At 31.5% G+C, this 23,961-nt stretch overlaps 13 non-coding genes across 13 annotated transcripts; all 13 read left to right on the top strand.

Moving 5' to 3' along the window:
- Positions 1-289: 289 nt before the first annotated feature.
- LOC134591634 (U12 minor spliceosomal RNA) lies at positions 290-432 on the top strand. The gene has a single exon (XR_010088380.1). It is a non-coding gene; the product is annotated as a U12 minor spliceosomal RNA (small nuclear RNA).
- A 1,859-nt stretch (positions 433-2,291) lies between these two features.
- LOC134591627 (U12 minor spliceosomal RNA) lies at positions 2,292-2,434 on the top strand. The gene has a single exon (XR_010088373.1). It is a non-coding gene; the product is annotated as a U12 minor spliceosomal RNA (small nuclear RNA).
- A 1,403-nt stretch (positions 2,435-3,837) lies between these two features.
- LOC134591756 (U12 minor spliceosomal RNA) lies at positions 3,838-3,980 on the top strand. Its single transcript, XR_010088484.1, has one exon. It is a non-coding gene; the product is annotated as a U12 minor spliceosomal RNA (small nuclear RNA).
- Positions 3,981-5,834: 1,854 nt separating this feature from the next.
- LOC134591830 (U12 minor spliceosomal RNA) lies at positions 5,835-5,977 on the top strand. Its single transcript, XR_010088547.1, has one exon. It is a non-coding gene; the product is annotated as a U12 minor spliceosomal RNA (small nuclear RNA).
- Positions 5,978-7,837: 1,860 nt separating this feature from the next.
- On the top strand, positions 7,838-7,980 carry LOC134591694 (U12 minor spliceosomal RNA). Its single transcript, XR_010088430.1, has one exon. It is a non-coding gene; the product is annotated as a U12 minor spliceosomal RNA (small nuclear RNA).
- A 1,854-nt stretch (positions 7,981-9,834) lies between these two features.
- Positions 9,835-9,977, top strand: LOC134591693 (U12 minor spliceosomal RNA). Its single transcript, XR_010088429.1, has one exon. It is a non-coding gene; the product is annotated as a U12 minor spliceosomal RNA (small nuclear RNA).
- Positions 9,978-11,833: 1,856 nt separating this feature from the next.
- LOC134591633 (U12 minor spliceosomal RNA) lies at positions 11,834-11,976 on the top strand. Its single transcript, XR_010088379.1, has one exon. It is a non-coding gene; the product is annotated as a U12 minor spliceosomal RNA (small nuclear RNA).
- Positions 11,977-13,835: 1,859 nt separating this feature from the next.
- On the top strand, positions 13,836-13,978 carry LOC134591626 (U12 minor spliceosomal RNA). Its single transcript, XR_010088372.1, has one exon. It is a non-coding gene; the product is annotated as a U12 minor spliceosomal RNA (small nuclear RNA).
- A 1,404-nt stretch (positions 13,979-15,382) lies between these two features.
- Positions 15,383-15,525, top strand: LOC134591800 (U12 minor spliceosomal RNA). Its single transcript, XR_010088522.1, has one exon. It is a non-coding gene; the product is annotated as a U12 minor spliceosomal RNA (small nuclear RNA).
- A 1,854-nt stretch (positions 15,526-17,379) lies between these two features.
- LOC134591834 (U12 minor spliceosomal RNA) lies at positions 17,380-17,522 on the top strand. Its single transcript, XR_010088550.1, has one exon. It is a non-coding gene; the product is annotated as a U12 minor spliceosomal RNA (small nuclear RNA).
- Positions 17,523-19,382: 1,860 nt separating this feature from the next.
- LOC134591692 (U12 minor spliceosomal RNA) lies at positions 19,383-19,525 on the top strand. Its single transcript, XR_010088428.1, has one exon. It is a non-coding gene; the product is annotated as a U12 minor spliceosomal RNA (small nuclear RNA).
- Positions 19,526-21,379: 1,854 nt separating this feature from the next.
- On the top strand, positions 21,380-21,522 carry LOC134591691 (U12 minor spliceosomal RNA). Its single transcript, XR_010088427.1, has one exon. It is a non-coding gene; the product is annotated as a U12 minor spliceosomal RNA (small nuclear RNA).
- Positions 21,523-23,378: 1,856 nt separating this feature from the next.
- On the top strand, positions 23,379-23,521 carry LOC134591632 (U12 minor spliceosomal RNA). The gene has a single exon (XR_010088378.1). It is a non-coding gene; the product is annotated as a U12 minor spliceosomal RNA (small nuclear RNA).
- Positions 23,522-23,961: the final 440 nt, after the last annotated feature.

Below are 23,961 nucleotides of genomic sequence, written 5' to 3'. Positions count from 1 at the left end.
GCCCAGGTTTACCTACATCATCTAGTATTTACACTGCAATTAGAGGTTAAGGGTGGCTTTATGGAAATTCAAGTTACTTTATATTTGTATATTGCATGTGCTTATTTCCTTACATATTAATTTAATTTCCGTTTGGAAAACAAAAATTAAATAGCTATATATCTCTTTTATTAGGAAATGGTTTGTTGGCCCAAATCCGTGTTAGTTTCATGAAAGTATTTCAGTATGTCACACCAATTTCACTAAGAGGTACCCCAGAAACCATGCAGCGCATGTGGCTTTGTCATGTATGCCTTAAACTAATGAGTAAGGAAAATAACAAGTTGGGGTAATGCCAAACTTCAATATTATGACCAATTTTTGTTTGGGTATAGGTTACCCCTTGGAGGATCCACCTACTTTGTGGGACCTCTAGGTGCTGTGATCTGCCCTATCCTTGTGTCGTATAAAAATTTGATTAGTGGGAACCTTTTTGTATCCATATATCTTACATCATACTAGGACATGTGAGAAAAAAAATATACTTAGAATAGCAATTTTGTATAGGCCTATTTAATTGGCTACTTTCCTACTCCTTTCTAAAATTATATTGTGTTGCAAATTCCAACCTGTCAGTGCAGCATGATGATTCATGAGCCCAAGAGACTAAGCAAAAAGCAATGCATACGAATGCGTATAGTGAGTGTTCGGGAGTTTACTAATAGTGCCAATACATTTTCATGCTATTGATAGCGTTTGGGCATTTGGCGGTTTGGGAGTTATTTCAGGAGTTTGTGGCGTAAAATCAGGGAAATATAACATTGTTCAATGCCATGTTGTGATCACTGTACGAAATTTGAAATTAATGGTTTGACTTTGTTAATTTAAGGCTATTCGGTATTGAGGGAACTGATTTTTATGTTAAATTCATCTGGTTCAATTAAATCGCGCCTAATGAATGAATTAATTTCCATCGGAAATGAATGGAAAAATGGACAGATTTCTCTTCTGACAAAACCAATTTTTTTCCGTACAAATGCATTCATACGAAACAAAAATTTCGGAGGTGCCCAAATCTAGTTGACAACTATTTGAACCGAAACATCCATGCAATTAAAGCAATGTATAGAAAATGATATGGAAAGTAAAATTGTAAAATATCTATTCTATTTTTGGAACAAATAAAGGCTTTTTCTTACTATAGAAAAAGCTGTTAAACAATAAGCAATAGAGCTATAATCTCAACAGAACCTTGCATGTCAATAATATGCCTGGTTAATAGACAAGCATTAAGGTTAAAGTGACATCATAATTTAATATTCCATTTTCCAAAAAATCAGTTTTATTAAACCTTGATTTACATTGTAGATGATTACTGCAATATCTATCAAATTTGTTTACAAAAATAGAATTGAAATGACATGACAGCAATTTCTAGAGTAAAATATTCTTAAATGTGAACTTAATCATTTGCATAAATAACAGAGTAGGCGTGGCTTAACATACTGATTTTTTTCAACAGAAAAGTTACCTTTTTCTTTGATTTTATTCCCAGGATCTCTTTTATTCTTTTTTTAAATTGATTTGTACGTATGACTATAACATACAACAATCAAGTCATAAAATGACATACATTCCTTCTCTCAAAGAGAAAGAAAAGGAAAAACACAAGAACAAGCCAGAAAAAGATATAAATTATATGTAACAATTTTCCAACATAATGTATTATTTTTCTACAACTTTGTTTGTTCTGGTCAGGAGATCTATATGATATTGAATATTCATTTGCATAGTAAAAGTTTATTTCAATACTATATATGGTTTACATATATATATATATATCAATGTTGGTGTGTCCATGAATTCACTGAATCTTGGTTAGTGCCTAATGTTTGGAACTTAGACTAGTAATTTATTAGCTTTACATGACTAATATGTCTATTACAATATTTTCCCTTTTTGATTCCCATTGTAAAATGAGTCCAGTTGTTACATGTAATTACACATTCCAGTCTAGTAAACTGCCCAGGTTTACCTACATCATCTAGTATTTACACTGCAATTAGAGGTTAAGGGTGGCTATATGGAAATTCAAGTTACTTTATATTTGTATATTGCATGTCCTTATTTCCTTACATATTAATTTAATTTCCGTTTGGAAAACAAAAATTAAATAGCTATATATCTCTTTTATTAGGAAATGGTTTGTTGGCCCAAATCCGTGTTAGTTTCATGAAAGTTTTTCAGTATGTCACACCAATTTCACTAAGAGGTACCCCAGAAACCATGCAGCGCATGTGGCTTTGTCATGTATGCCTTAAACTAATGAGTAAGGAAAATAACAAGTTGGGGTAATGCCTAACTTCAATATAATGGCCAATTTTTGTTTGGGTATAGGTTACCCCTTGGAGGATCCACCTACTTTGTGGGATCTCTAGGTGCTGTGATCTGCCCTATCCTTGTGTCGTATAAAAATTAGATTAGTGGGAACCTTTTTGTATCCCTATATCTTACATCATACTAGGACATGTGAGAAAAAAATATACTTAGAATACCAATTTTGTATAGGCCTATTTAATTGGCTACTTTCCTGCTCCTTTCTAAAATGATATTGTGTTGCCAATTCCAACCTGTCAGTGCAGCATGAACTGAAACATCCAAGCAATTAAAGCAATGTACAGAAAATGATATGGAAAGTAAAATTTTAAAATATCTATTCTATTTTTGGAACAAATAAAGGCTTTTTCTTACAATAGAAAAAGCTGTTAAACAATAAGCAATAGAGCTATAATCACAACAGGACCTTGCATGCCAATAATATGCCTGGTTAATAGACAAGCATTAAGGTTAAAGTGACATCATAATTTAATATTCCATTTTCCAAAAAATCAGTTTTATTAAACCTTGATTTACATTGTAGATGATTACTGCAATATCTATCAAATTTGTTTACAAAAATAGAATTGAAATGACATGACAGCAATTTCTAGAGTAAAATATTCTTAAATGTGAACTTAATCATTTGCATAAATAACAGAGTAGGCGTGGCTTAACATACTGATTTTTTTCAACAGAAAAGTTACCTTTTTCTTTGATTTTATTCCCAGGATCTCTTTTATTCTTTTTTTAAATTGATTTGTACGTATAACTTTAACATACAACAATCAAGTCATAAAATGACATACATTCCTTCTCTCAAAGAGAAAGAAAAGGAAAAACACAAGAACAAGCCAGAAAAAGATATAAATTATATGTAACAATTTTCCAACATAATGTATTATTTTTCTACAACTTTGTTTGTTCTGGTCAGGAGATCTATATGATAGTGAATATTCATTTGCATAGTAAAAGTTTATTTCAATACTATATATGGTTTACATATATATATCAATGTTGGTATGTCCATGAATTCACTGAATCTTGGTTAGTGCCTAATGTTTGGAACTTAGACTAGTAATTTATTAGCTTTACATGACTAATATGTCTATTACAATATTTTCCCTTTTTGATTCCCATTGTAAAATGAGTCCAGTTGTTACATGTAATTACACATTCCAGTCTAGTAAACTGCCCAGGTCTACCTACATCATCTAGTATTTACACTGCAATTAGAGGTTAAGGGTGGCTATATGGAAATTCAAGTTACTTTATATTTGTATATTGCATGTGCCTATTTCCTTACATATTAATTTAATTTCCGTTTGGAAAACAAAAATTAAATAGCTATATATCTCTTTTATTAGGAAATGGTTTGTTGGCCCAAATCCATGTTAGTTTCATGAAAGTATTTCAGTATGTCACACCAATTTCACTAAGAGGTACCCCAGAAACCATGCAGCGCATGTGGCTTTGTTATGTATGCCTTAAACTAATGAGTAAGGAAAATAACAAGTTGGGGTAATGCCTAACTTCAATATTATGACCAATTTTTGTTTGGGTATAGGTTACTCCTTGGAGGATCCACCTACTTTGTGGGACCTTTAGGTGCTGTGATCTGCTCTATCCTTGTGTCGTGTAAAAATTAGATTAGTGGGAACCTTTTTGTATCCATATATTTTACATCATACTAGGACATGTGAGAAATAAAAATATACTTAGAATAGCAATTTTGTATAGGCCTATTTAATTGGCTACTTTCCTACTCCTTTCTAAAATGATATTGTGTTGCCAATTCCAACCTGTCAGTGCAGCATGATGGTTCATGAGCCCAAGAGACTAAGCAAAAAGTAATGCATACGAATGCGTATAGTGAGTGTTCGGGAGTTTACTAATAGTGCCAATACATTTTGATGCTATTGATAGCGTTTGGGCATTTGGCGGTTTGGGAGTTATTTCAGGAGTTTGTGGCGTAAAATCAGGGAAATAGAACATTGTTCAATGCCATGTTGTGATCAATGTACGAAATTTGAAATTAATGGTTTGACTTTGTTAATTTAAGGCTATTCGGTATTGAGGGAACTGATTTTTATGTTAAATTCATCTGGTTCAATTAAATCGCGCCTAATGAATGAATGAATTTCCATCGAAAATGAATGGAAAAATGGACAGATTTCTCTTCTGACAAAACCAATTTTTTTCCGTACAAATGCATTCATACGAAACAAAAATTTCGGAGGTGCCCAAATCTAGTTGACAACTATTTGAACCTAAACATCCATGCAATTAAAGCAATGTACAGAAAATGATATGGAAAGTAAAATTGTAAAATATCTATTCTATTTTTGGACTAAATAAAGGCTTTTTCTTACTATAGAAAAAGCTGTTAAACAATAAGCAATAGAGCTATAATCACAACAGAACCTTGCATGTCAATAATATGCCTGGTTAATAGACAAGCATTAAGGTTAAAGTGACATCATAATTTAATATTCCATTTTCCAAAAAATCAGTTTTATTAAACCTTGATTTACATTGTAGATGATTACTGCAATATCTATCAAATTTGTTTACAAAAATAGAATTGAAATGACATGACAGCAATTTCTAGAGTAAAATATTCTTAAATGTGAACTTAATCATTTGCATAAATAACAGAGTAGGCGTGGCTTAACATACTGATTTTTTTCAACAGAAAAGTTACCTTTTTCTTTGATTTTATTCCCAGGATCTCTTTTATTCTTTTTTTAAATTGATTTGTACGTATAACTTTAACATACAACAATCAAGTCATAAAATGACATACATTCCTTCTCTCAAAGAGAAAGAAAAGGAAAAACACAAGAACAAGCCAGAAAAAGATATAAATTATATGTAACAATTTTCCAACATAATGTATTATTTTTCTACAACTTTGTTTGTTCTGGTCAGGAGATCTATATGATAGTGAATATTCATTTGCATAGTAAAAGTTTATTTCAATACTATATATGGTTTACATATATATATCAATGTTGGTATGTCCATGAATTCACTGAATCTTGGTTAGTGCCTAATGTTTGGAACTTAGACTAGTAATTTATTAGCTTTACATGACTAATATGTCTATTACAATATTTTCCCTTTTTGATTCCCATTGTAAAATGAGTCCAGTTGTTACATGTAATTACACATTCCAGTCTAGTAAACTGCCCAGGTCTACCTACATCATCTAGTATTTACACTGCAATTAGAGGTTAAGGGTGGCTATATGGAAATTCAAGTTACTTTATATTTGTATATTGCATGTGCCTATTTCCTTACATATTAATTTAATTTCCGTTTGGAAAACAAAAATTAAATAGCTATATATCTCTTTTATTAGGAAATGGTTTGTTGGCCCAAATCCGTGTTAGTTTCATGAAAGTATTTCAGTATGTCACACCAATTTCACTAAGAGGTACCCCAGAAACCATGCAGCGCATGTGGCTTTGTCATGTATGCCTTAAACTAATGAGTAAGGAAAATAACAAGTTGGGGTAATGCCTAACTTCAATATTATGACCAATTTTTGTTTGGGTATAGGTTACTCATTGGAGGATCCACCTACTTTGTGGGACCTTTAGGTGCTGTGATCTGCTCTATCCTTGTGTCGTGTAAAAATTAGATTAGTGGGAACCTTTTTGTATCCATATATTTTACATCATACTAGGACATGTGAGAAATAAAAATATACTTAGAATAGCAATTTTGTATAGGCCTATTTAATTGGCTACTTTCCTACTCCTTTCTAAAATGATATTGTGTTGCCAATTCCAACCTGTCAGTGCAGCATGATGGTTCATGAGCCCAAGAGACTAAGCAAAAAGTAATGCATACGAATGCGTATAGTGAGTGTTCGGGAGTTTACTAATAGTGCCAATACATTTTGATGCTATTGATAGCGTTTGGGCATTTGGCGGTTTGGGAGTTATTTCAGGAGTTTGTGGCGTAAAATCAGGGAAATAGAACATTGTTCAATGCCATGTTGTGATCAATGTACGAAATTTGAAATTAATTGTTTGACTTTGTTAATTTAAGGCTATTCGGTATTGAGGGAACTGATTTTTATGTTAAATTCATCTGGTTCAATTAAATCGCGCATAATGAATGAATGAATTTCCATCGAAATTGAATGTAAAAATGGACAGATTTGTCTTCTGACAAAACCAATTTTTTTCCGTACAAATGCATTCATACGAAACAAAAATTTCGGAGGTGCCCAAATCTAGTTGACAACTATTTGAACCAAAACATCCATGCAATTAAAGCAATGTACAGAAAATTATATGGAAAGTAAAATTGTAAAATATCTATTCTATTTTTGGAACAAATAAAGGCTTTTTCTTACTATAGAAAAAGCTGTTAAACAATAAGCAATAGAGCTATAATCACAACAGAACCTTGCATGTCAATAATATGCCTGGTTAATAGACAAGCATTAAGGTTAAAGTGACATCATAATTTAATATTCCATTTTCCAAAAAATCAGTTTTATTAAACCTTGATTTACATTGTAGATGATTACTGCAATATCTATCAAATTTGTTTACAAAAATAGAATTGAAATGACATGACAGCAATTTCTAGAGTAAAATATTCTTAAATGTGAACTTAATCATTTGCATAAATAACAGAGTAGGCGTGGCTTAACATACTGATTTTTTTCAACAGAAAAGTTACCTTTTTCTTTGATTTTATTCCCAGGATCTCTTTTATTCTTTTTTTAAATTGATTTGTACGTATGACTATAACATACAACAATCAAGTCATAAAATGACATACATTCCTTCTCTCAAAGAGAAAGAAAAGGAAAAACACAAGAACAAGCCAGAAAAAGATATAAATTATATGTAACAATTTTCCAACATAATGTATTATTTTTCTACAACTTTGTTTGTTCTGGTCAGGAGATCTATATGATATTGAATATTCATTTGCATAGTAAAAGTTTATTTCAATACTATATATGGTTTACATATATATATATATATCAATGTTGGTGTGTCCATGAATTCACTGAATCTTGGTTAGTGCCTAATGTTTGGAACTTAGACTAGTAATTTATTAGCTTTACATGACTAATATGTCTATTACAATATTTTCCCTTTTTGATTCCCATTGTAAAATGAGTCCAGTTGTTACATGTAATTACACATTCCAGTCTAGTAAACTGCCCAGGTTTACCTACATCATCTAGTATTTACACTGCAATTAGAGGTTAAGGGTGGCTATATGGAAATTCAAGTTACTTTATATTTGTATATTGCATGTCCTTATTTCCTTACATATTAATTTAATTTCCGTTTGGAAAACAAAAATTAAATAGCTATATATCTCTTTTATTAGGAAATGGTTTGTTGGCCCAAATCCGTGTTAGTTTCATGAAAGTTTTTCAGTATGTCACACCAATTTCACTAAGAGGTACCCCAGAAACCATGCAGCGCATGTGGCTTTGTCATGTATGCCTTAAACTAATGAGTAAGGAAAATAACAAGTTGGGGTAATGCCTAACTTCAATATTATGACCAATTTTTGTTTGGGTATAGGTTACCCATTGGAGGATCCACCTACTTTGTGGGACCTCTAGGTGCTGTGATCTGCCCTATCCTTGTGTCGTGTAAAAATTAGATTAGTGGGATCATTTTTGTATCCATATATTTTACATCATACTAGGACATGTGAGAAAAAAATATACTTCGAATAGCAATTTTGTATAGGCCTATTTAATTGGCTACTTTCCTGCTCCTTTTTAAAATGATATTGTGTTGCCAATTCCAACCTGTCAGTGCAGCATGATGATTCATGAGCCCAAGAGACTAAGCAAAAAGCAATGTATACGAATGCGTATAGTGAGTGTTCGGGAGTTTACTAATAGTGCCAATACATTTTCATGCTATTGATAGCGTTTGGGCATTTGGCGGTTTGGGAGTTATTTCAGGAGTTTGTGGCGTAAAATCAGGGAAATATAACATTGTTCAATGCCATGTTGTGATCACTGTACGAAATTTGAAATTAATGGTTTGACTTTGTTAATTTAAGGCTATTCGGTATTGAGGGAACTGATTTTTATGTTAAATTCATCTGGTTCATTTAAATCGCGCCTAATGAATGAATGAATTTCCATCGAAAATGAATGGAAAAATGGACAGATTTCTCTTCTGACAAAACCAATTTTTTTCCGTACAAATGCATTCATACGAAACAAAAATTTCGGAGGTGCCCAAATCTAGTTGACAACTATTTGAACCGAAACATCCATGCAATTAAAGCAATTTACAGAAAATGATATGGAAAGTAAAATTGTAAAATATCTATTCTATTTTTGGAACAAATAAATGCTTTTTCTTACAATAGAAAAAGCTGTTAAACAATAAGCAATAGAGCTATAATCACAACAGGACCTTGCATGTCAATAATATGCCTGGTTAATAGACAAGCATTAAGGTTAAAGTGACATCATAATTTAATATTCCATTTTCCAAAAAATCAGTTTTATTAAACCTTGATTTACATTGTAGATGATTACTGCAATATCTATCAAAATTTTTTACAAAAATAGAATTGAAATGACATGACAGCAATTTCTAGAGTAAAATATTCTTAAATGTGAACTAAATAATTTGCATAAATAACAGAGTAGGCGTGGCTTAACATACTGATTTTTTTCAACAGAAAAGTTACCTTTTTCTTTGATTTTATTCCCAGGATCTCTTTTATTCTTTTTTTAAATTGATTTGTACGTATAACTATAACATACAACAATCAAGTCATAAAATGACATACATTCCTTCTCTCAAAGAGAAAGAAAAGGAAAAACACAAGAACAAGCCAGAAAAAGATATAAATTATATGTAACAATTTTCCAACATAATGTATTATTTTTCTACAACTTTGTTTGTTCTGGTCAGGAGATCTATATGATAGTGAATATTCATTTGCATAGTAAAAGTTTATTTCAATACTATATATGGTTTACATATATATATATCAATGTTGGTGTGTCCATGAATTCACTGAATCTTGGTTAGTGCCTAATGTTTGGAACTTAGACTAGTAATTTATTAGCTTTACATGACTAATATGTCTATTACAATATTTTCCCTTTTTGATTCCCATTGTAAAATGAGTCCAGTTGTTACATGTAATTACACATTCCAGTCTAGTAAACTGCCCAGGTTTACCTACATCATCTAGTATTTACACTGCAATTAGAGGTTAAGGGTGGCTATATGGAAATTCAAGTTACTTTATATTTGTATATTGCATGTGCTTATTTCCTTACATATTAATTTAATTTCCGTTTGGAAAACAAAAATTAAATAGCTATATATCTCTTTTATTAGGAAATGGTTTGTTGGCCCAAATCCGTGTTAGTTTCATGAAAGTATTTCAGTATGTCACACCAATTTCACTAAGAGGTACCCCAGAAACCATGCAGCGCATGTGGCTTTGTCATGTATGCCTTAAACTAATGAGTAAGGAAAATAACAAGTTGGGGTAATGCCTAACTTCAATATTATGACCAATTTTTGTTTGGGTATAGGTTACCCATTGGAGGATCCACCTACTTTGTGGGACCTCTAGGTGCTGTGATCTGCCCTATCCTTGTGTCGTGTAAAAATTAGATTAGTGGGAACATTTTTGTATCCATATATTTTACATCATACTAGGACATGTGAGAAAAAAATATACTTCGAATAGCAATTTTGTATAGGCCTATTTAATTGGCTACTTTCCTGCTCCTTTTTAAAATGATATTGTGTTGCCAATTCCAACCTGTCAGTGCAGCATGATGATTCATGAGCCCAAGAGACTAAGCAAAAAGCAATGTATACGAATGCGTATAGTGAGTGTTCGGGAGTTTACTAATAGTGCCAATACATTTTCATGCTATTGATAGCGTTTGGGCATTTGGCGGTTTGGGAGTTATTTCAGGAGTTTGTGGCGTAAAATCAGGGAAATAGAACATTGTTCAATGCCATGTTGTGATCAATGTACGAAATTTGAAATTAATGGTTTGACTTTGTTAATTTAAGGCTATTCGGTATTGAGGGAACTGATTTTTATGTTAAATTCATCTGGTTCATTTAAATCGCGCCTAATGAATGAATGAATTTCCATCGAAAATGAATGGAAAAATGGACAGATTTCTCTTCTGACAAAACCAATTTTTTTCCGTACAAATGCATTCATACGAAACAAAAATTTCGGAGGTGCCCAAATCTAGTTGACAACTATTTGAACCGAAACATCCATGCAATTAAAGCAATGTACAGAAAATGATATGGAAAGTAAAATTGTAAAATATCTATTCTATTTTTGGAACAAATAAATGCTTTTTCTTACAATAGAAAAAGCTGTTAAACAATAAGCAATAGAGCTATAATCACAACAGGACCTTGCATGTCAATAATATGCCTGGTTAATAGACAAGCATTAAGGTTAAAGTGACATCATAATTTAATATTCCATTTTCCAAAAAATCAGTTTTATTAAACCTTGATTTACATTGTAGATGATTACTGCAATATCTATCAAAATTTTTTACAAAAATAGAATTGAAATGACATGACAGCAATTTCTAGAGTAAAATATTCTTAAATGTGAACTAAATAATTTGCATAAATAACAGAGTAGGCGTGGCTTAACATACTGATTTTTTTCAACAGAAAAGTTACCTTTTTCTTTGATTTTATTCCCAGGATCTCTTTTATTCTTTTTTTAAATTGATTTGTACGTATAACTATAACATACAACAATCAAGTCATAAAATGACATACATTCCTTCTCTCAAAGAGAAAGAAAAGGAAAAACACAAGAACAAGCCAGAAAAAGATATAAATTATATGTAACAATTTTCCAACATAATGTATTATTTTTCTACAACTTTGTTTGTTCTGGTCAGGAGATCTATATGATAGTGAATATTCATTTGCATAGTAAAAGTTTATTTCAATACTATATATGGTTTACATATATATATATATCAATGTTGGTGTGTCCATGAATTCACTGAATCTTGGTTAGTGCCTAATGTTTGGAACTTAGACTAGTAATTTATTAGCTTTACATGACTAATATGTCTATTACAATATTTTCCCTTTTTGATTCCCATTGTAAAATGAGTCCAGTTGTTACATGTAATTACACATTCCAGTCTAGTAAACTGCCCAGGTTTACCTACATCATCTAGTATTTACACTGCAATTAGAGGTTAAGGGTGGCTTTATGGAAATTCAAGTTACTTTATATTTGTATATTGCATGTGCTTATTTCCTTACATATTAATTTAATTTCCGTTTGGAAAACAAAAATTAAATAGCTATATATCTCTTTTATTAGGAAATGGTTTGTTGGCCCAAATCCGTGTTAGTTTCATGAAAGTATTTCAGTATGTCACACCAATTTCACTAAGAGGTACCCCAGAAACCATGCAGCGCATGTGGCTTTGTCATGTATGCCTTAAACTAATGAGTAAGGAAAATAACAAGTTGGGGTAATGCCAAACTTCAATATTATGACCAATTTTTGTTTGGGTATAGGTTACCCCTTGGAGGATCCACCTACTTTGTGGGACCTCTAGGTGCTGTGATCTGCCCTATCCTTGTGTCGTATAAAAATTTGATTAGTGGGAACCTTTTTGTATCCATATATCTTACATCATACTAGGACATGTGAGAAAAAAAATATACTTAGAATAGCAATTTTGTATAGGCCTATTTAATTGGCTACTTTCCTACTCCTTTCTAAAATTATATTGTGTTGCAAATTCCAACCTGTCAGTGCAGCATGATGATTCATGAGCCCAAGAGACTAAGCAAAAAGCAATGCATACGAATGCGTATAGTGAGTGTTCGGGAGTTTACTAATAGTGCCAATACATTTTCATGCTATTGATAGCGTTTGGGCATTTGGCGGTTTGGGAGTTATTTCAGGAGTTTGTGGCGTAAAATCAGGGAAATATAACATTGTTCAATGCCATGTTGTGATCACTGTACGAAATTTGAAATTAATGGTTTGACTTTGTTAATTTAAGGCTATTCGGTATTGAGGGAACTGATTTTTATGTTAAATTCATCTGGTTCAATTAAATCGCGCCTAATGAATGAATTAATTTCCATCGGAAATGAATGGAAAAATGGACAGATTTCTCTTCTGACAAAACCAATTTTTTTCCGTACAAATGCATTCATACGAAACAAAAATTTCGGAGGTGCCCAAATCTAGTTGACAACTATTTGAACCGAAACATCCATGCAATTAAAGCAATGTATAGAAAATGATATGGAAAGTAAAATTGTAAAATATCTATTCTATTTTTGGAACAAATAAAGGCTTTTTCTTACTATAGAAAAAGCTGTTAAACAATAAGCAATAGAGCTATAATCTCAACAGAACCTTGCATGTCAATAATATGCCTGGTTAATAGACAAGCATTAAGGTTAAAGTGACATCATAATTTAATATTCCATTTTCCAAAAAATCAGTTTTATTAAACCTTGATTTACATTGTAGATGATTACTGCAATATCTATCAAATTTGTTTACAAAAATAGAATTGAAATGACATGACAGCAATTTCTAGAGTAAAATATTCTTAAATGTGAACTTAATCATTTGCATAAATAACAGAGTAGGCGTGGCTTAACATACTGATTTTTTTCAACAGAAAAGTTACCTTTTTCTTTGATTTTATTCCCAGGATCTCTTTTATTCTTTTTTTAAATTGATTTGTACGTATGACTATAACATACAACAATCAAGTCATAAAATGACATACATTCCTTCTCTCAAAGAGAAAGAAAAGGAAAAACACAAGAACAAGCCAGAAAAAGATATAAATTATATGTAACAATTTTCCAACATAATGTATTATTTTTCTACAACTTTGTTTGTTCTGGTCAGGAGATCTATATGATATTGAATATTCATTTGCATAGTAAAAGTTTATTTCAATACTATATATGGTTTACATATATATATATATATCAATGTTGGTGTGTCCATGAATTCACTGAATCTTGGTTAGTGCCTAATGTTTGGAACTTAGACTAGTAATTTATTAGCTTTACATGACTAATATGTCTATTACAATATTTTCCCTTTTTGATTCCCATTGTAAAATGAGTCCAGTTGTTACATGTAATTACACATTCCAGTCTAGTAAACTGCCCAGGTTTACCTACATCATCTAGTATTTACACTGCAATTAGAGGTTAAGGGTGGCTATATGGAAATTCAAGTTACTTTATATTTGTATATTGCATGTCCTTATTTCCTTACATATTAATTTAATTTCCGTTTGGAAAACAAAAATTAAATAGCTATATATCTCTTTTATTAGGAAATGGTTTGTTGGCCCAAATCCGTGTTAGTTTCATGAAAGTTTTTCAGTATGTCACACCAATTTCACTAAGAGGTACCCCAGAAACCATGCAGCGCATGTGGCTTTGTCATGTATGCCTTAAACTAATGAGTAAGGAAAATAACAAGTTGGGGTAATGCCTAACTTCAATATAATGGCCAATTTTTGTTTGGGTATAGGTTACCCCTTGGAGGATCCACCTACTTTGTGGGATCTCTAGGTGCTGTGATCTGCCCTATCCTTGTGTCGTATAAAAATTAGATTAGTGGGAACCTTTTTGTATCCCTATATCTTACATCATACTAGGACATGTGAGAAAAAAAATATACTTAGAATACCAATTTTGTATAGGCCTATTTAATTGGCTACTTTCCTGCTCCTTTCTAAAATGATATTGTGTTGCCAATTCCAACCTGTCAGTGCAGCATGAACTGAAACATCCAAGCAATTAAAGCAATGTACAGAAAATGATATGGAAAGTAAAATTTTAAAATATCTATTCTATTTTTGGAACAAATAAAGGCTTTTTCTTACAATAGAAAAAGCTGTTAAACAATAAGCAATAGAGCTATAATCACAACAGGACCTTGCATGTCAATAATATGCCTGGTTCATAGACAAGCATTAAGGTTAAAGTGACATCATAATTTAATATTCCATTTTCCAAAAAATCAGTTTTATTAAACCTTGATTTACATTGTAGATGATTACTGCAATATCTATCAAATTTGTTTACAAAAATAGAATTGAAATGACATGACAGCAATTTCTAGAGTAAAATATTCTTAAATGTGAACTTAATCATTTGCATAAATAACAGAGTAGGCGTGGCTTAACATACTGATTTTTTTCAACAGAAAAGTTACCTTTTTCTTTGATTTTATTCCCAGGATCTCTTTTATTCTTTTTTTAAATTGATTTGTACGTATAACTTTAACATACAACAATCAAGTCATAAAATGACATACATTCCTTCTCTCAAAGAGAAAGAAAAGGAAAAACACAAGAACAAGCCAGAAAAAGATATAAATTATATGTAACAATTTTCCAACATAATGTATTATTTTTCTACAACTTTGTTTGTTCTGGTCAGGAGATCTATATGATAGTGAATATTCATTTGCATAGTAAAAGTTTATTTCAATACTATATATGGTTTACATATATATATCAATGTTGGTATGTCCATGAATTCACTGAATCTTGGTTAGTGCCTAATGTTTGGAACTTAGACTAGTAATTTATTAGCTTTACATGACTAATATGTCTATTACAATATTTTCCCTTTTTGATTCCCATTGTAAAATGAGTCCAGTTGTTACATGTAATTACACATTCCAGTCTAGTAAACTGCCCAGGTCTACCTACATCATCTAGTATTTACACTGCAATTAGAGGTTAAGGGTGGCTATATGGAAATTCAAGTTACTTTATATTTGTATATTGCATGTGCCTATTTCCTTACATATTAATTTAATTTCCGTTTGGAAAACAAAAATTAAATAGCTATATATCTCTTTTATTAGGAAATGGTTTGTTGGCCCAAATCCGTGTTAGTTTCATGAAAGTATTTCAGTATGTCACACCAATTTCACTAAGAGGTACCCCAGAAACCATGCAGCGCATGTGGCTTTGTTATGTATGCCTTAAACTAATGAGTAAGGAAAATAACAAGTTGGGGTAATGCCTAACTTCAATATTATGACCAATTTTTGTTTGGGTATAGGTTACTCTTTGGAGGATCCACCTACTTTGTGGGACCTTTAGGTGCTGTGATCTGCTCTATCCTTGTGTCGTGTAAAAATTAGATTAGTGGGAACCTTTTTGTATCCATATATTTTACATCATACTAGGACATGTGAGAAATAAAAATATACTTAGAATAGCAATTTTGTATAGGCCTATTTAATTGGCTACTTTCCTACTCCTTTCTAAAATGATATTGTGTTGCCAATTCCAACCTGTCAGTGCAGCATGATGGTTCATGAGCCCAAGAGACTAAGCAAAAAGTAATGCATACGAATGCGTATAGTGAGTGTTCGGGAGTTTACTAATAGTGCCAATACATTTTGATGCTATTGATAGCGTTTGGGCATTTGGCGGTTTGGGAGTTATTTCAGGAGTTTGTGGCGTAAAATCAGGGAAATAGAACATTGTTCAATGCCATGTTGTGATCAATGTACGAAATTTGAAATTAATGGTTTGACTTTGTTAATTTAAGGCTATTCGGTATTGAGGGAACTGATTTTTATGTTATATTCATCTGGTTCAATTAAATCGCGCCTAATGAATGAATGAATTTCCATCGAAAATGAATGGAAAAATGGACAGATTTCTCTTCTGACAAAACCAATTTTTTTCCGTACAAATGCATTCATACGAAACAAAAATTTCGGAGGTGCCCAAATCTAGTTGACAACTATTTGAACCTAAACATCCATGCAATTAAAGCAATGTACAGAAAATGATATGGAAAGTAAAATTGTAAAATATCTATTCTATTTTTGGACTAAATAAAGGCTTTTTCTTACTATAGAAAAAGCTGTTAAACAATAAGCAATAGAGCTATAATCACAACAGAACCTTGCATGTCAATAATATGCCTGGTTAATAGACAAGCATTAAGGTTAAAGTGACATCATAATTTAATATTCCATTTTCCAAAAAATCAGTTTTATTAAACCTTGATTTACATTGTAGATGATTACTGCAATATCTATCAAATTTGTTTACAAAAATAGAATTGAAATGACATGACAGCAATTTCTAGAGTAAAATATTCTTAAATGTGAACTTAATCATTTGCATAAATAACAGAGTAGGCGTGGCTTAACATACTGATTTTTTTCAACAGAAAAGTTACCTTTTTCTTTGATTTTATTCCCAGGATCTCTTTTATTCTTTTTTTAAATTGATTTGTACGTATAACTTTAACATACAACAATCAAGTCATAAAATGACATACATTCCTTCTCTCAAAGAGAAAGAAAAGGAAAAACACAAGAACAAGCCAGAAAAAGATATAAATTATATGTAACAATTTTCCAACATAATGTATTATTTTTCTACAACTTTGTTTGTTCTGGTCAGGAGATCTATATGATAGTGAATATTCATTTGCATAGTAAAAGTTTATTTCAATACTATATATGGTTTACATATATATATCAATGTTGGTATGTCCATGAATTCACTGAATCTTGGTTAGTGCCTAATGTTTGGAACTTAGACTAGTAATTTATTAGCTTTACATGACTAATATGTCTATTACAATATTTTCCCTTTTTGATTCCCATTGTAAAATGAGTCCAGTTGTTACATGTAATTACACATTCCAGTCTAGTAAACTGCCCAGGTCTACCTACATCATCTAGTATTTACACTGCAATTAGAGGTTAAGGGTGGCTATATGGAAATTCAAGTTACTTTATATTTGTATATTGCATGTGCCTATTTCCTTACATATTAATTTAATTTCCGTTTGGAAAACAAAAATTAAATAGCTATATATCTCTTTTATTAGGAAATGGTTTGTTGGCCCAAATCCGTGTTAGTTTCATGAAAGTATTTCAGTATGTCACACCAATTTCACTAAGAGGTACCCCAGAAACCATGCAGCGCATGTGGCTTTGTCATGTATGCCTTAAACTAATGAGTAAGGAAAATAACAAGTTGGGGTAATGCCTAACTTCAATATTATGACCAATTTTTGTTTGGGTATAGGTTACTCATTGGAGGATCCACCTACTTTGTGGGACTTTTAGGTGCTGTGATCTGCTCTATCCTTGTGTCGTGTAAAAATTAGATTAGTGGGAACCTTTTTGTATCCATATATTTTACATCATACTAGGACATGTGAGAAATAAAAATATACTTAGAATAGCAATTTTGTATAGGCCTATTTAATTGGCTACTTTCCTACTCCTTTCTAAAATGATATTGTGTTGCCAATTCCAACCTGTCAGTGCAGCATGATGGTTCATGAGCCCAAGAGACTAAGCAAAAAGTAATGCATACGAATGCGTATAGTGAGTGTTCGGGAGTTTACTAATAGTGCCAATACATTTTGATGCTATTGATAGCGTTTGGGCATTTGGCGGTTTGGGAGTTATTTCAGGAGTTTGTGGCGTAAAATCAGGGAAATAGAACATTGTTCAATGCCATGTTGTGATCAATGTACGAAATTTGAAATTAATTGTTTGACTTTGTTAATTTAAGGCTATTCGGTATTGAGGGAACTGATTTTTATGTTAAATTCATCTGGTTCAATTAAATCGCGCATAATGAATGAATGAATTTCCATCGAAATTGAATGTAAAAATGGACAGATTTCTCTTCTGACAAAACCAATTTTTTTCCGTACAAATGCATTCATACGAAACAAAAATTTCGGAGGTGCCCAAATCTAGTTGACAACTATTTGAACCAAAACATCCATGCAATTAAAGCAATGTACAGAAAATTATATGGAAAGTAAAATTGTAAAATATCTATTCTATTTTTGGAACAAATAAAGGCTTTTTCTTACTATAGAAAAAGCTGTTAAACAATAAGCAATAGAGCTATAATCACAACAGAACCTTGCATGTCAATAATATGCCTGGTTAATAGACAAGCATTAAGGTTAAAGTGACATCATAATTTAATATTCCATTTTCCAAAAAATCAGTTTTATTAAACCTTGATTTACATTGTAGATGATTACTGCAATATCTATCAAATTTGTTTACAAAAATAGAATTGAAATGACATGACAGCAATTTCTAGAGTAAAATATTCTTAAATGTGAACTTAATCATTTGCATAAATAACAGAGTAGGCGTGGCTTAACATACTGATTTTTTTCAACAGAAAAGTTACCTTTTTCTTTGATTTTATTCCCAGGATCTCTTTTATTCTTTTTTTAAATTGATTTGTACGTATGACTATAACATACAACAATCAAGTCATAAAATGACATACATTCCTTCTCTCAAAGAGAAAGAAAAGGAAAAACACAAGAACAAGCCAGAAAAAGATATAAATTATATGTAACAATTTTCCAACATAATGTATTATTTTTCTACAACTTTGTTTGTTCTGGTCAGGAGATCTATATGATATTGAATATTCATTTGCATAGTAAAAGTTTATTTCAATACTATATATGGTTTACATATATATATATATATCAATGTTGGTGTGTCCATGAATTCACTGAATCTTGGTTAGTGCCTAATGTTTGGAACTTAGACTAGTAATTTATTAGCTTTACATGACTAATATGTCTATTACAATATTTTCCCTTTTTGATTCCCATTGTAAAATGAGTCCAGTTGTTACATGTAATTACACATTCCAGTCTAGTAAACTGCCCAGGTTTACCTACATCATCTAGTATTTACACTGCAATTAGAGGTTAAGGGTGGCTATATGGAAATTCAAGTTACTTTATATTTGTATATTGCATGTCCTTATTTCCTTACATATTAATTTAATTTCCGTTTGGAAAACAAAAATTAAATAGCTATATATCTCTTTTATTAGGAAATGGTTTGTTGGCCCAAATCCGTGTTAGTTTCATGAAAGTTTTTCAGTATGTCACACCAATTTCACTAAGAGGTACCCCAGAAACCATGCAGCGCATGTGGCTTTGTCATGTATGCCTTAAACTAATGAGTAAGGAAAATAACAAGTTGGGGTAATGCCTAACTTCAATATTATGACCAATTTTTGTTTGGGTATAGGTTACCCATTGGAGGATCCACCTACTTTGTGGGACCTCTAGGTGCTGTGATCTGCCCTATCCTTGTGTCGTGTAAAAATTAGATTAGTGGGATCATTTTTGTATCCATATATTTTACATCATACTAGGACATGTGAGAAAAAAATATACTTCGAATAGCAATTTTGTATAGGCCTATTTAATTGGCTACTTTCCTGCTCCTTTTTAAAATGATATTGTGTTGCCAATTCCAACCTGTCAGTGCAGCATGATGATTCATGAGCCCAAGAGACTAAGCAAAAAGCAATGTATACGAATGCGTATAGTGAGTGTTCGGGAGTTTACTAATAGTGCCAATACATTTTCATGCTATTGATAGCGTTTGGGCATTTGGCGGTTTGGGAGTTATTTCAGGAGTTTGTGGCGTAAAATCAGGGAAATAGAACATTGTTCAATGCCATGTTGTGATCAATGTACGAAATTTGAAATTAATGGTTTGACTTTGTTAATTTAAGGCTATTCGGTATTGAGGGAACTGATTTTTATGTTAAATTCATCTGGTTCATTTAAATCGCGCCTAATGAATGAATGAATTTCCATCGAAAATGAATGGAAAAATGGACAGATTTCTCTTCTGACAAAACCAATTTTTTTCCGTACAAATGCATTCATACGAAACAAAAATTTCGGAGGTGCCCAAATCTAGTTGACAACTATTTGAACCGAAACATCCATGCAATTAAAGCAATGTACAGAAAATGATATGGAAAGTAAAATTGTAAAATATCTATTCTATTTTTGGAACAAATAAATGCTTTTTCTTACAATAGAAAAAGCTGTTAAACAATAAGCAATAGAGCTATAATCACAACAGGACCTTGCATGTCAATAATATGCCTGGTTAATAGACAAGCATTAAGGTTAAAGTGACATCATAATTTAATATTCCATTTTCCAAAAAATCAGTTTTATTAAACCTTGATTTACATTGTAGATGATTACTGCAATATCTATCAAAATTTTTTACAAAAATAGAATTGAAATGACATGACAGCAATTTCTAGAGTAAAATATTCTTAAATGTGAACTAAATAATTTGCATAAATAACAGAGTAGGCGTGGCTTAACATACTGATTTTTTTCAACAGAAAAGTTACCTTTTTCTTTGATTTTATTCCCAGGATCTCTTTTATTCTTTTTTTAAATTGATTTGTACGTATAACTATAACATACAACAATCAAGTCATAAAATGACATACATTCCTTCTCTCAAAGAGAAAGAAAAGGAAAAACACAAGAACAAGCCAGAAAAAGATATAAATTATATGTAACAATTTTCCAACATAATGTATTATTTTTCTACAACTTTGTTTGTTCTGGTCAGGAGATCTATATGATAGTGAATATTCATTTGCATAGTAAAAGTTTATTTCAATACTATATATGGTTTACATATATATATATCAATGTTGGTGTGTCCATGAATTCACTGAATCTTGGTTAGTGCCTAATGTTTGGAACTTAGACTAGTAATTTATTAGCTTTACATGACTAATATGTCTATTACAATATTTTCCCTTTTTGATTCCCATTGTAAAATGAGTCCAGTTGTTACATGTAATTACACATTCCAGTCTAGTAAACTGCCCAGGTTTACCTACATCATCTAGTATTTACACTGCAATTAGAGGTTAAGGGTGGCTATATGGAAATTCAAGTTACTTTATATTTGTATATTGCATGTGCTTATTTCCTTACATATTAATTTAATTTCCATTTGGAAAACAAAAATTAAATAGCTATATATCTCTTTTATTAGGAAATGGTTTGTTGGCCCAAATCCGTGTTAGTTTCATGAAAGTATTTCAGTATGTCACACCAATTTCACTAAGAGGTACCCCAGAAACCATGCAGCGCATGTGGCTTTGTCATGTATGCCTTAAACTAATGAGTAAGGAAAATAACAAGTTGGGGTAATGCCTAACTTCAATATTATGACCAATTTTTGTTTGGGTATAGGTTACCCATTGGAGGATCCACCTACTTTGTGGGACCTCTAGGTGCTGTGATCTGCCCTATCCTTGTGTCGTGTAAAAATTAGATTAGTGGGAACATTTTTGTATCCATATATTTTACATCATACTAGGACATGTGAGAAAAAAATATACTTCGAATAGCAATTTTGTATAGGCCTATTTAATTGGCTACTTTCCTGCTCCTTTTTAAAATGATATTGTGTTGCCAATTCCAACCTGTCAGTGCAGCATGATGATTCATGAGCCCAAGAGACTAAGCAAAAAGCAATGTATACGAATGCGTATAGTGAGTGTTCGGGAGTTTACTAATAGTGCCAATACATTTTCATGCTATTGATAGCGTTTGGGCATTTGGCGGTTTGGGAGTTATTTCAGGAGTTTGTGGCGTAAAATCAGGGAAATAGAACATTGTTCAATGCCATGTTGTGATCAATGTACGAAATTTGAAATTAATGGTTTGACTTTGTTAATTTAAGGCTATTCGGTATTGAGGGAACTGATTTTTATGTTAAATTCATCTGGTTCATTTAAATCGCGCCTAATGAATGAATGAATTTCCATCGAAAATGAATGGAAAAATGGACAGATTTCTCTTCTGACAAAACCAATTTTTTTCCGTACAAATGCATTCATACGAAACAAAAATTTCGGAGGTGCCCAAATCTAGTTGACAACTATTTGAACCGAAACATCCATGCAATTAAAGCAATGTACAGAAAATGATATGGAAAGTAAAATTGTAAAATATCTATTCTATTTTTGGAACAAATAAATGCTTTTTCTTACAATAGAAAAAGCTGTTAAACAATAAGCAATAGAGCTATAATCACAACAGGACCTTGCATGTCAATAATATGCCTGGTTAATAGACAAGCATTAAGGTTAAAGTGACATCATAATTTAATATTCCATTTTCCAAAAAATCAGTTTTATTAAACCTTGATTTACATTGTAGATGATTACTGCAATATCTATCAAAATTTTTTACAAAAATAGAATTGAAATGACATGACAGCAATTTCTAGAGTAAAATATTCTTAAATGTGAACTAAATAATTTGCATAAATAACAGAGTAGGCGTGGCTTAACATACTGATTTTTTTCAACAGAAAAGTTACCTTTTTCTTTGATTTTATTCCCAGGATCTCTTTTATTCTTTTTTTAAATTGATTTGTACGTATAACTATAACATACAACAATCAAGTCATAAAATGACATACATTCCTTCTCTCAAAGAGAAAGAAAAGGAAAAACACAAGAACAAGCCAGAAAAAGATATAAATTATATGTAACAATTTTCCAACATAATGTATTATTTTTCTACAACTTTGTTTGTTCTGGTCAGGAGATCTATATGATAGTGAATATTCATTTGCATAGTAAAAGTTTATTTCAATACTATATATGGTTTACATATATATATATATCAATGTTGGTGTGTCCATGAATTCACTGAATCTTGGTTAGTGCCTAATGTTTGGAACTTAGACTAGTAATTTATTAGCTTTACATGACTAATATGTCTATTACAATATTTTCCCTTTTTGATTCCCATTGTAAAATGAGTCCAGTTGTTACATGTAATTACACATTCCAGTCTAGTAAACTGCCCAGGTTTACCTACATCATCTAGTATTTACACTGCAATTAGAGGTTAAGGGTGGCTTTATGGAAATTCAAGTTACTTTATATTTGTATATTGCATGTGCTTATTTCCTTACATATTAATTTAATTTCCGTTTGGAAAACAAAAATTAAATAGCTATATATCTCTTTTATTAGGAAATGGTTTGTTGGCCCAAATCCGTGTTAGTTTCATGAAAGTATTTCAGTATGTCACACCAATTTCACTAAGAGGTACCCCAGAAACCATGCAGCGCATGTGGCTTTGTCATGTATGCCTTAAACTAATGAGTAAGGAAAATAACAAGTTGGGGTAATGCCAAACTTCAATATTATGACCAATTTTTGTTTGGGTATAGGTTACCCCTTGGAGGATCCACCTACTTTGTGGGACCTCTAGGTGCTGTGATCTGCCCTATCCTTGTGTCGTATAAAAATTTGATTAGTGGGAACCTTTTTGTATCCATATATCTTACATCATACTAGGACATGTGAGAAAAAAAATATACTTAGAATAGCAATTTTGTATAGGCCTATTTAATTGGCTACTTTCCTACTCCTTTCTAAAATTATATTGTGTTGCAAATTCCAACCTGTCAGTGCAGCATGATGATTCATGAGCCCAAGAGACTAAGCAAAAAGCAATGCATACGAATGCGTATAGTGAGTGTTCGGGAGTTTACTAATAGTGCCAATACATTTTCATGCTATTGATAGCGTTTGGGCATTTGGCGGTTTGGGAGTTATTTCAGGAGTTTGTGGCGTAAAATCAGGGAAATATAACATTGTTCAATGCCATGTTGTGATCACTGTACGAAATTTGAAATTAATGGTTTGACTTTGTTAATTTAAGGCTA

The sequence above is a fragment of the Pelobates fuscus genome, chromosome 2 (assembly GCF_036172605.1).
Source record: "Pelobates fuscus isolate aPelFus1 chromosome 2, aPelFus1.pri, whole genome shotgun sequence".
Lineage (NCBI taxonomy): Eukaryota > Metazoa > Chordata > Amphibia > Anura > Pelobatidae > Pelobates > Pelobates fuscus.
This window is presented reverse-complemented; position numbering and strand designations above follow the sequence as displayed.